This window comes from Arvicola amphibius, chromosome 4, assembly GCF_903992535.2.
Source record: "Arvicola amphibius chromosome 4, mArvAmp1.2, whole genome shotgun sequence".
NCBI classification, from domain to species: Eukaryota; Metazoa; Chordata; class Mammalia; order Rodentia; family Cricetidae; genus Arvicola; species Arvicola amphibius.
In genome coordinates, this window is record NC_052050.1 from 92824855 (window position 1) to 92836407 (window position 11553).

Below are 11553 nucleotides of genomic sequence, written 5' to 3' on the forward strand. Positions count from 1 at the left end.
TTTGAGATGTTGACCTTTAAAAGCTGACATTCAGATGCTGGAGAGATGGCTTAGCAGTTAAGAGCATTTGCTGGTGTGCCAGAGGACCAGAGTTCTGTCCTGGCACCTGCCTCAGTGGCTCACAGCTACCTATAACTTTACCTGGAGGAAATTTAATGCCCTCTCTGGCCCCCTTAGATGCCATGCACATGTGCTGTGCAGACACATGCACATGTGCACAGGCATACACATGTGCACAGATGCACACGCACATGTACTGTGCAGACACATGCAGAGATGCACACACATGTGCAGACACGTATATGTGCACAGGCACGTGCAAACACATGAGCACAGACACATGAACATGTGCGCAGACACGTGTGCAGACATGCGCATGGACACACGTACTGTGCACAGACGTGCAGACATGTGCATGTGCATAGACACGTGCAGACACATATGCACAGACACATGCGGGTAGACACACATAAACATAATTTAAAATAATGCTAAGAGTGGTGGTTGCTCACACTTAATGCCTACATTCCAGAAGCAGAAGCAGGCCAATCTCTGTGAGTTTGAGGACAGCTTGACTATGTAACAAGTTCCAGGCCAGGCAGTATTACACAGTGAGAATTTGTCTTAAAAAGAAAAGGGGGGTTGTGGGTGCTGGGAAATGACTCAGTGGTCAACAGCACTGGCTGTTCTGCCAGAGGACCCAGATTTGATTGGGAGCACCCACATGGTGGCCACAACCATCTGTAACTCCAGTTCCAGGGGATCCAGTGACCTTTTGGGCACCAGGCATGCACATGGTACATAGACATATATGCAGGCAAAACACTCATACATTTAAAAAACAAAATTAAAAAAGCTGGCAATATGAGCCAGCAGGTAAAAACATTAGCTGCATAAACTTCATCACCTGATTTCAATCCCTGAACCCTATAGGAGACTTACAGACACACTCATACCATGTTGTATGTATGTATGCACACACAAAATAATACTAATAATAACTTTTGTAGGGCATAATAGTGCATGCCTTTAATACCAACACTCTGGAAGCAGAGGCAGGTAGATCTCTGTAAGTTTGAGGCCAGCCTGGTCTACACAGCAAGTTCTATGCCAGCCAGAGTTACACAGTTAGACCCTGTCCCAAAATAACAAAATCCTTAAATATAATAATAATAAAGTTTAAAAGGCAAAAAGAAACCATGTTGGGTGGTGCAGGCCTTTAATCCCAGCATTTGAGGAGCAAAGGAAGGTGGACTTCTGAGTTCAAGGCCAGCCTGGTCTACAGAGCAAGTTCCAGAGCAGCCAGGGCTGTTATACAGAGAAATACAGAGAAACCCTGTCTTGAAAAAAAAGAAAAGAAAGCCATAGGTGAAATAAAGGGCTTGTGAATTATACCCAATAAAGCTGTTTTGGATGAACGTAAGGTCATGTCAGGGAGTCAGCCCAGGTCTGTACATACTTAGCACACACTATATTCCCAGCCCCCCACCCACAAACCATGAAACATCTCTTAAAGCACTTTGACCGACTCCAGAGATGATCAGAAGTCTAAGGAACCCTGAAAAACAACTTCCTAGAGTAATGGTCTGGTTAGTCTTCCCTCATACAATCAGGTCCCAGTTGTTCTGACAACGCTGTCTGCTCCCTTCCCAGGACAGACACAGCCCTCGTTCCAGGCTGCTGGGGAACTGCTGGTGGCAAGGAAACGGAATCACCAGGCGTTGTGATTCCCACACCCCATACTCAGAAGGCTGAGGCTGGTGGCTCCCTGTAAATTTGAGGCCAGCCTGGTCTACATAAGTGTAGGGTAACAAAGTGAGATCATGTTAAAAAAACAAAACAAGGGGGCTGGAGAGATGGCTCAGAGGTTAAGAGCACTGACTGCTCTTCCAGAGGTCCTGAGTTCAATTCCCAGCAACCGCATGGTGGCTCACAACCATCTGTAATGAGATGTGGTGCCCTCTTCTGGCCTGCAGGCATACATGCAGACAGAACACTGTATACATAATAAATAAATAAATCTTTAAAAAAAAAAAAAAAAACAGGTTAAGAGCACTGGCTTCTCTTTCAGAGGTCCTGAGTTCAATTCCCAGCAACCATGTAGTGGCTCACAGTCATCTAATGAGATATGGTGCCTTCTTCTGACATGCAGGCAAAACAATGTATACATAAGGGCTGGAGAGATGGCTCAGTGATTAAGAGCATTGCCTGCTCTTCTAAAGGTCCTGAGTTCAATTCCTGGCAACCACATGGTGGCTCACAACCATCTGTAATGAGGTCTGGTGCACTCTTCTGGCCTGCATTTAAAAAAACAATGTATATATAACAAATCTTTAAAAAACAAAAACCTACAAACATATTTACTGCAGTGACTTAGGACTGAAATTTCAGCACTTGAGAAGACGAGGGAGAAGTTAAGGCTAGCCTGCACTACAATGGGAGACCCTGTCTCAAAAAATAGAACAAAAAAAAAATCCTATTCCTAGCCAGGCTGTGGTGGTGCACACCTTTAATCCCAGCACTCAGGAGGCAGAGACAGGCAGATCTCTGTGAGTTCAAGATCAGCCTGGTCTAAAGTGCAAGTTCTAGGACAGGCTCCAAAACGAACAAACAAAAACCTTATGTCTCTGTGCTTTGAGGAGGTATGTGTACGTGTGTTCTGGTGCCTACAGGGATCAGAGATGTCTTAGCTCCTGGAGCTGGACTTACAGACGGTTGTGACCTACCAATTGTGGGTGCTGGGAACTGAACTTGATCCTCTGCAAGAGCAGGGCATGCTCTTCTTCACCACTGAGCCATCTCTCCAGTTTCTGCACTTTTTCTTATTTTTATTTTGTAGTACTGGGGCCTCGCTCATCTAGGCAAGCACTTTGTGACTGAACCACATCCCCCAGCTCTGCTATGGATTTATGTATTTATTATGTATACAATATTCTGTCTGTGTGTATGCCTGAAGGCCAGAAGAGGGCACCAAAGCCCATTACAGATGGCTGTGAGCCACCAAGTGGTTGCTGGGAATTGAACTCAGGACCTTTGGAAGAGCAGGCAATGCTCTTAACCTCTGAGCCATCTCTCCAGCCCTCTATTATGGATTTTAATCCTGATGGAGGAGGGATAGATTTTTCCAGTTTCTTTTTTTTTTTAATTTATTTATTTACCTGGGTGTTTTGCCTGCATGTATGACTGTGCACCTCATGCATGCCAGTAAAGTGTCTTAGATCCCCTGTAACTATAGTTACAGACCGTTGTAAGACACCACTTGGGTGCTGGGAATCAAACCCAGGTCTTCTGGGAGAGCAGCCAGTGCTCTTAACCACTGAGCCGTCTTTCCAGGCCGTGTTTTTCCAGTTTCTGAATAGCTGCCCTACATGTATCTAGGGTACTGTTTTTTGAGCTCCTATTGCTGCATACCACATTTTCACAAGGCTAGTCGGTTAAAATTGTGTTAGGGCTTAGATTGCACCTCAGTTAATGCAGTGCCTATGTACATGAAGTCCTGGGTTTGATTCCCAGTGCCATATGAACCAATGCCTTTCGTCCCAGCACTCCCAAGGTGGAAGCAAGAAAATCAGAAATTCAAAGTCATCCTTTTGCTTCAAGGCCTGTCTCAAAAACAAACAAAACCCTATGCCCAGATATCAATTATAATAAATGAATAGCTGTTTACCAGTGTTATGTGACAAAACTTTCCCTGGGCAGACACAACACAGACATCATCTGCTCACACCAGATAGAGAACCCCCAACAGAAACAAAGTATAGATACCACCAAAGTCCAATATGGGGAACCAGTGAGTTTTACTAGAGTTAATTACAGGAACAGAATTGACTTAAAGATCGGAGTCGCATTGCCAAGACCCAGCCCAGCATAGATGACAGCTCACAAGATCCAGGAAACCCATAGTGCACTGCACAGCCTGCAGACAGTTCAACAAGCTGGAGAGTGGCCTTTCCAAGTGATTTTGGATTAAGCCTCTTCCAGGCAGTTACGCTGATTTCTGCTTCTTCCAGGCAACTGGTCTGATCTTTTTTTTTTTTTTTTTTTTTTTTTTTTTGGTTTTTTCGAGACAGAGTTTCTCTGTGGCTTTGGAGCCTGCCCTGGAACTAGCTCTTGTAGACCAGGCTGGTCTCGAACTCACAGAGATCCGCCTGCCTCTGCCTCCCGAATGCTGGGATTAAAGGCTAAAGGCGTGCGCCACCACCACCCGGCTAACTGGTCTGATCTTGAAGGGAACAGGCAAACACACCTTGTCCTGAGTACTGCTATTTTGACTTCAGACTCCATTTTACCTGTAGGGTGAAATAAAGTTCAGGTTCCGAAGCCCTAGGGAAGCTGAGAACTTTCCAATGGCTGATCCACCTCTTCCCTAAACCAAAGAAATAGTCGTTCTGCATCTTTAGTTCTCTAGAAACAATGTGGTTGTTCCCAACAACAGAAGGAACAAATGAATCTGACTGGTTGAACTGAAAGGCTTGCATTGTGTATCAGTTGACAATGATGGAGCACTCAAGGAAGCACCTAGTCTCTAAATCCTGGTTGGTGAAAATTGTAACTCTATCTTGGCAACAAATGTTTGTGATTTTTATACTTGTAAACCCCACTTCTGCCCCTGCTCAGGAGCTGTCAGGAGAAACAAGGCTCCTGAGTCCTTGTCCTGTAGCCCTGATCCATCAGTGACCCACGTATGTGGTGAATATTAGAATACTTGGAACCCATAGGTGTCGTCTCTCTCCTTCCTCATGGTGCATAACGGACTAGGTGCAACCCTCTCAAGAGTCTTCATTGCAGCGTGGCCCTGCTCTTCCAAGAGGGACTCTCAGGTTTTATTACTCTGGCAGGGCAGGGCAGATCATAGTGAATCTGATCGATTTCAGGGACTTCCTGAAGCTGTTTTGAGTTATGCTCCTGCTTAAGGTGCTTGCCTCCAGGGTGGAACGTCTCAGTCTAGGATTAAATTATTGCACAACAATCGGTAACATACCTAGAGTTTCATCATTTTCATGGGCCACAAATTATCATTAATTCTTTTTAGGTCACAAGTCTAAGCCGTGTGACTAAGTCAGACCCTGGGTTTGGAGTCTTTTTTTTTTAAGATTTTTATTTATTTGTTATGTATACAACATTCTGCCTCCATGTATGCCCGCATGTCAGAAGAGGGCACCAGATCTCATTACAGATGGTTGTGAGCCACCATGTGGTTGCTGGGAATTGAACTCATGACCTCTGGAAGAGCAGCCAGTGCTCCTAACCACTGAGCCATCTCTCCAGCCCTGGGTTTGGAGTCTTGATGGATGAAATCAAAGTGTAGGCCTCTAAGGCTTGGGATGCTTCTCCAAGCCCTCTGATTGTTTCCGCAGAATTCTTCCTTTTGGCTGTAGAGCTGAGGTACCCACTGTCTCAGACTTGTCCAGGGACTGCTTTCCCTAGTTTCAATGTGATGACTTTTCTTCTACATATGTGCACTATATACAGTAGGAACAGGAGTCAGGGTGGACATGGACCAGTTAAACCCTGGTATGCGCTATGGAAAAACAGAATCTGTTGTGAATAAAGAGTGAACTCCTGCGGGGTCTGGTGGCACACACCTTTAATCCCAGTACTTGGGAAGCAGAAGCAGGAGGATCTCTGTGAACTCAAGACCATCCTGGGCTACACAGTGAGTTCCAGGAAAGCCAGGGCTCTATAGAGAGAGAGCCTGTCTCAAAAAATTCAAAACAGAGAAAACAAAAGCAAACAAGCAAGAACAGTGGACAGCAATTAGTGGAGCCAGGATGAAACTTAAAGAATGAAAACATCAATGTCTGGGAAAGGACCCATGATTTGGGTGGAACAAGGGTCAATGCCCCTGTTGGCATTAAGAGCAAATCCAATATCCCGCAATACCCCCATCATCTGGCCCAACAAAGCTGGGACCCCAAACCACTAGGGGGCGCCTGGCACGCACGAGGCTTTGTGACAAGCAACCCGGGAACGTGTGGGGCTGACCTGACCGTTCATGCTAGGATGGGCCCCTCAGGCATCCCCAGAGCCCTTCAAATCCAGGGAGTACCCAGTTTGGCTAAAGGCCTGAGTTCTGTGTATTCACCTCCATCTGGCTTCACCTCCACCACCCTCAACGCCCGTCACTCATCTGTACCTCGCCCTCTGGTGTGGCTGACGGCTGCGCCCAGTCTCTATCAGCCATACCCTGCCTAGCCTTCTTTTGAGCATTTAGCCCCTCCCCTTACACTCAAGCCCCTCCCTTAGCGATTCCTCCCCTTGGGAAAGTCTCTAGTTCTCAGTGTACCAACAGGCAATGCAACCAGGTTCTTGGGCTGCATCACCTGGTAGCAACCCCTTTTTACACATTCAGTTTATACCTGCCTGCTAGACTCTCCCTGCTTCAGACTGAAGCGGCTGTAACTGCTTTCCTTCTCAGCTGGTTCTCAGGAAGCGGTGGAGCGCTTACAGTAGTTATAATAATTCCACCAGGAAACATCGAGTGTACTGGCTCGTGCTTGTAAACCCAACAAAGCTTGGGAAGCTGCGGCAGAAAGGTCTTGAGTTCAAGGGCAGCCTTAGCCACCTTAAAACCCTTCCCCCCAAAAAAACAGGAAAAGAAATCCCAACAGTAGAGCAGGACCCCAAAGTATGTAATCAAAGGCTCAAAAGTCAACATCTGCCGGGACTGTGACCGGGCACGCCTTTAATCCCAGCACTCAGGAGGCGGAGGCGGCGGGGGAAGGGAGGGGGAATGGAGGGGGTGAGCAGTCCTGAAGCCACCTAGCCCCTGACACCCGATTGCGCCCTCTCACCATGAGTGAAGCAGGAAGGTACCTGAGTTACTAGTTCCTGTAAAAGGAAGTTAGCCAAGGAGCCAGTGGGGTGTGGCTGGAGGGCCAAGGAGGCCCACAGGAAACCAGAAGGGTAAGTGTTTTTGGTTCAAAAGAAAGGTAGGGAGCTGAGCTGAGCGGTACAGGAGAGAAGCATAGGAGTCGCTGCCTCCTTTTCCCGTAGGCACCCGACTCATGGCGTTGACTAAGGCAGGGGACACAGTGGAATGCCAAGTCCCTTTTCTTTTTCTTTTATTTGACCTTTTCTTTTCTTTCTTTTTTTTCCCCTTCAGTGCTGAGGAAGAAACCACTCGTATTTGCGAGTGGAGTGCCACCCCTGGCCTGTCACGTCCATTTAATAACTGAATGACCAGAACTGGTCAGGCTGGGAAGTGACAGGGGCTGCTGTCATAAGCCAGCCTGGGAGTGGCTTTCTCTGGGAGGGGACAGGCTCAACACCCCAAGGCATCCTGGGAGGCATATGGGTGTGGGGGCTGCAGCATTTGAGCACACCTGCAAGTCCAATACTGCTCTGGCCGATTTTCTTACCAAGCAACTTGCTGTCCGTTGTTCCGGCTGACCAGGACCAATGTCTAGGTTCTTTCAGGCTCCTTTAGGGCACTGTAAAGCGCCCGCAAGAACACCTTCCACACTGTCTTCTAAGCTCCAGGGCTCACCTGGTGCTGGGTCTCCACCAGCCATGGTCAGAAATAGCCAGCCAGAGCAGGGTCCAGCTGGGTGCAGGGAGGAATATGGGAGAAAAGGCATCACCATATGTGAAGCTAAAGTGCAAGGTGGCGCATCATTTATGCTCCGTGGTGCAAATGTTAAGGCCCTGAAATATTGGCCAATGAGGAAGAAGGAGGCAAGATGAACGAACCCGAGTGGATAGGGTGCAAAGACAGAGACTAATATTGCTCCCGAGTGGATAGGGTGCAAAGACAGAGACTAATATTGCTCCCGAGTGGATAGGGTGCAAAGACAGAGACTAATATTGCTCCCGAGTGGATAGGGTGCAAAGACAGAGACTAATAAATATTGCTCCCGAGTGGATAGGGTGCAAAGACAGAGGAGACTAATAAATATTGCTCGGCTTTGTCCTCACTCTAGACCTCCAGGCTTTGGACCCCTGCTGCTCCCGGTGGAGCTGGCAGGGCCACCAACACCTAAGGAGTTAACACCTGCCTACCCCAGAGGCCAGGCAGCAGTAACAGCGGCAGTAGCTGTGTGCGGCCAGTAGCTCAAAAGCTGAAATGTGAGACGCTAGCTAGACGCTAGGGGCAGGCCTGGAAAAGACAGAGAGCAGAGCTGAGGAAGAGGGTTTCCCTGGCAGGAACCCGAACTGGCTGCTTGAGCCTCCCTTCCTTGGCCCAGGCCCTCCCACAAAGCTGCCCCTCCTGCCTGAAAGCTGGCTGCTATAGCGTCCACTCGGGGCAGTTCAGAGGCATGGCCAGTATCCAGCACTGCTGACCACGGGACAACAGTTCTATACTGCAGATCTGTAAGAGGCCACCGGCTGTGTTTCCTGCAAAACAGAAGACAGGGACGTCTCAAGGGTTCCAACCTCAGAACCAGCATTGAGGTCCCTGCATATTGCACAGAACTGAGACATGGGAAATCTCCTGGGCAACCAGACTTTTTGTCACTCAAGAGAAACACGAGGATCCCAGGTGTTGGTGCTGGCATACCTTTGCATAAGGTCGCTGGACATGAAGCAAGAGCCAACTAAAAATTCAAAGTGCTAGGCATTGTTGAGCATTCGTCTCTCTTCTCCCAGCCACCCTGTGAATAAAGACTTTTATTTATATCCCCAAGTTTACAGGTGGAAAACAAAGGTTCAGAAACGGAATACCATATAGCCAGACTGCTGGCAAAACTTACCTGAAATTGGGCGTGTAGGACAGGTGGGATCATACACAGAGGAAGCACAGGTCCTGAATCCAAGAAGGCAAGGAATGAAACCCACAAGTGGTTGGTGACAGAGGGGCCTGGCTTCAATTCTTAAGAGCTGATAACAGCATCCAGAGGAAACTGGGAGAGCCTGGGCCCAAGACCACATCAGGAGGGACCTCTCTCCTCCTCCATATCCCCTGGGGCAATGAGTACTTTAATCTTTATTTTAGACAGGTTTTCATGCATCCCAGGTTAGTCTGAAACTCATTCTGTAGCTGAGAATGACCTTGGATTTCTCATTCTTCTGTCTCCATTTGGCAAGGGTTTAGAGGTGTGGGTCCTCACCCCAGTTTGTGCAGTGAGGATCAAATCTGAGGTTCTGTGCACACTAAGCAAGAACTCTATCAGCTGAGCCACATCCCCAGCCATACAGATCACTTTGCTGTGGGTAGCACTCTGCCAAACAGTGTTGGAAATGACCAGAAATGCTTTCCTAAATATTCATTGCCACTGTGGACTAGAGTCTCAGCTTCAACTCCTGGCTTTGCTGTGTGACTTGCCTCACTCAGTAGCACCGGTCTTCCCTGTCTGTAGATAAGAGAGTGCCAGAGGCTACACTGCTAGGTTGCTGTGAACCTCTGCTTCCCAAGTGCTGGGATTAGAGGTGTGCTGCACCACCACCACCACCACCACCACCACCACCACCACCACCACCACCACCACCACCACCACCACCACCCAGTCAGGGGCACTGGCTGCTCTTCCAGAGGACATGGGTTCAGTCCCAGCAAGTGTATGGCAATTCCCTGCCTTCTGTGACTTCAGTCCCAGGGGATCCAGTGCCCTCTTCTGGCCTCCTCTAGCATTACATGCATGTGATGCACATACACATCAAACAAAGGTAAATTTGAAAATTGCAAAAAAAAAAAAAAAAAAAAAGATTCTAGGCAACTGGACAGTGGTTGTGCACACCTTGAATCTCAGCATTCTGGAGGCGGAGGCAGGTGGATCCTTGAGTTCAATGCTTACACAGAGAAACCCTGTCTCGGGAAAAAACCAAAACCAAACAACAACTAAGCTCCATCCAGAACCCTCTCAGAGCCCTTCCCAGTCTGACTGGGGATACTTGAGTCAGGGTCTTGATAGACAGCCCAGCCTGACCTTGGCTTCCAACGTGGTGTGTAGTCTCACTATAGCGTTATTGTTCTCCCCTCTCTCCTGGAGACCGAGCCTAAGGCCTCATGTTTGTTTCCTATTGCTCTATCATTGAGCTATATTCCCAGACTCCCAACCACTCTAAAAGTCAGGATCTTGCCAAGTTATTCAGGTCGACTTTGAACTCACTGCAGAGCTCAGGAAGCCTTTGGCTTGGCTCCTCCTTCCTCAGCTGACGGTGGAGTGCAGGCATCTGCCGGTGGGTCCTGCTAAGATCAACTTATTATTTTTTTAAAAAAATGTGTGTGTGTGGCAAGTGTGGCACACACGCATGAGTGTGTGGATGCAAATGCCCATGTGTAGGCCAGAGCAGTAAGCTGGGTATCCTTTCCTATTAACTTTCACCTCATTGCCAAAGACAGCCTTTCTCTTTGAACTTGAAGGAAGTTTGAGGGTTTTTTTTGTTTTGTTTTTTTGTTTGTTTTTTTTAAATATTTATTTATTTATTATGTATACAGTATTCTGTCTGTGTGTATGCCTGCAGGCCAGAAGAGGGCACCAGACCCCATTACAGATGGTTGTGAGCTACCATGTGGTTGCTGGGAATTGAACTCAGGACCTTTGGAAGAGCAGGCAATGCTCTTAATCTCTGAGCCATCTCTCCAGCCCGAAGTTTGAGGTTTTGGCTAGGTTGGGTGGCCATTGAGTTCCTGGCAGCCATCTATCTCTGTCCCAGGATACTGAGAGAACAGGAACACTCAGCTCTGTCCAGTGATTTACTTGCGTGCTGGGGATTTGAACTCGGGTTCACATGCACCATATGTTAGTCACGTTAGTCACCATATTTTTTTAATATTTATTTATTATGTATACAATATTCTGTCTGTGTGTATGTCTGCAGGCCAGAAGAGGGCACCAGACCCCATTACAGATGGTTGTGAGCCACCATGTGGTTGCTGGGAATTGAACTCAGGACCTTTGGAAGAGTAGGCAGAGCTCTTAATCACTGAGCCATCTCTCCAGCCCTAGTCACCATATATTAGAAGAAAGAACCAACAGAATGAATGGTAAAAAGAGATTTATTACATTGAAAGTTTACACAATATAGTCTGGGTAATCGAACAATGGCTGAGAATCCATGGGCTGGATGTCTCGGCAGTCCAGACTTGGTGTTAAAAGGCTGGAGGATTCCTAGAGAGCCGCTGGTTTTCAGTCCACAGTGGGAGCCTGAAGAAGCTGAGTTCTGATGTTAGTGAAGGAATGGATCAGATGGGCCCAGACACAAAGGCAATGAGGCAAAAAGCAAAGCCTTCCCCTTGCACACGTCCTAGACAAAAGGCTCCACCTACCTTTGGGTGCATCTTCCCACTTCAATTTACCTTATCAAAACAGTCTTGCAAAGGTGCTGAGCAGTTATCTCTTAGCAGACTCCAGATCAACTGATTAACAATTTCCCTGAGGAGGAGCTCTTATCCTCTGAGCCATCTTCCCAGATTAACAACTATCTACCCTGAGGAAGAGCTCTTATCCAAGCTCCCTTTTCTCCTTTTGTGGTTTGCTTTCTGCTTTACTGGGGATAAAAGTTCAGCTTCCAGGTCAGAATTTTTTTTTTTTTTTTTTTTTTTGGCTTTTCAACACTGGGCTTCTCTGTAGCTTTGGAGCCTGTCCTCTTATAGACCAGGCTGGCCTCGAG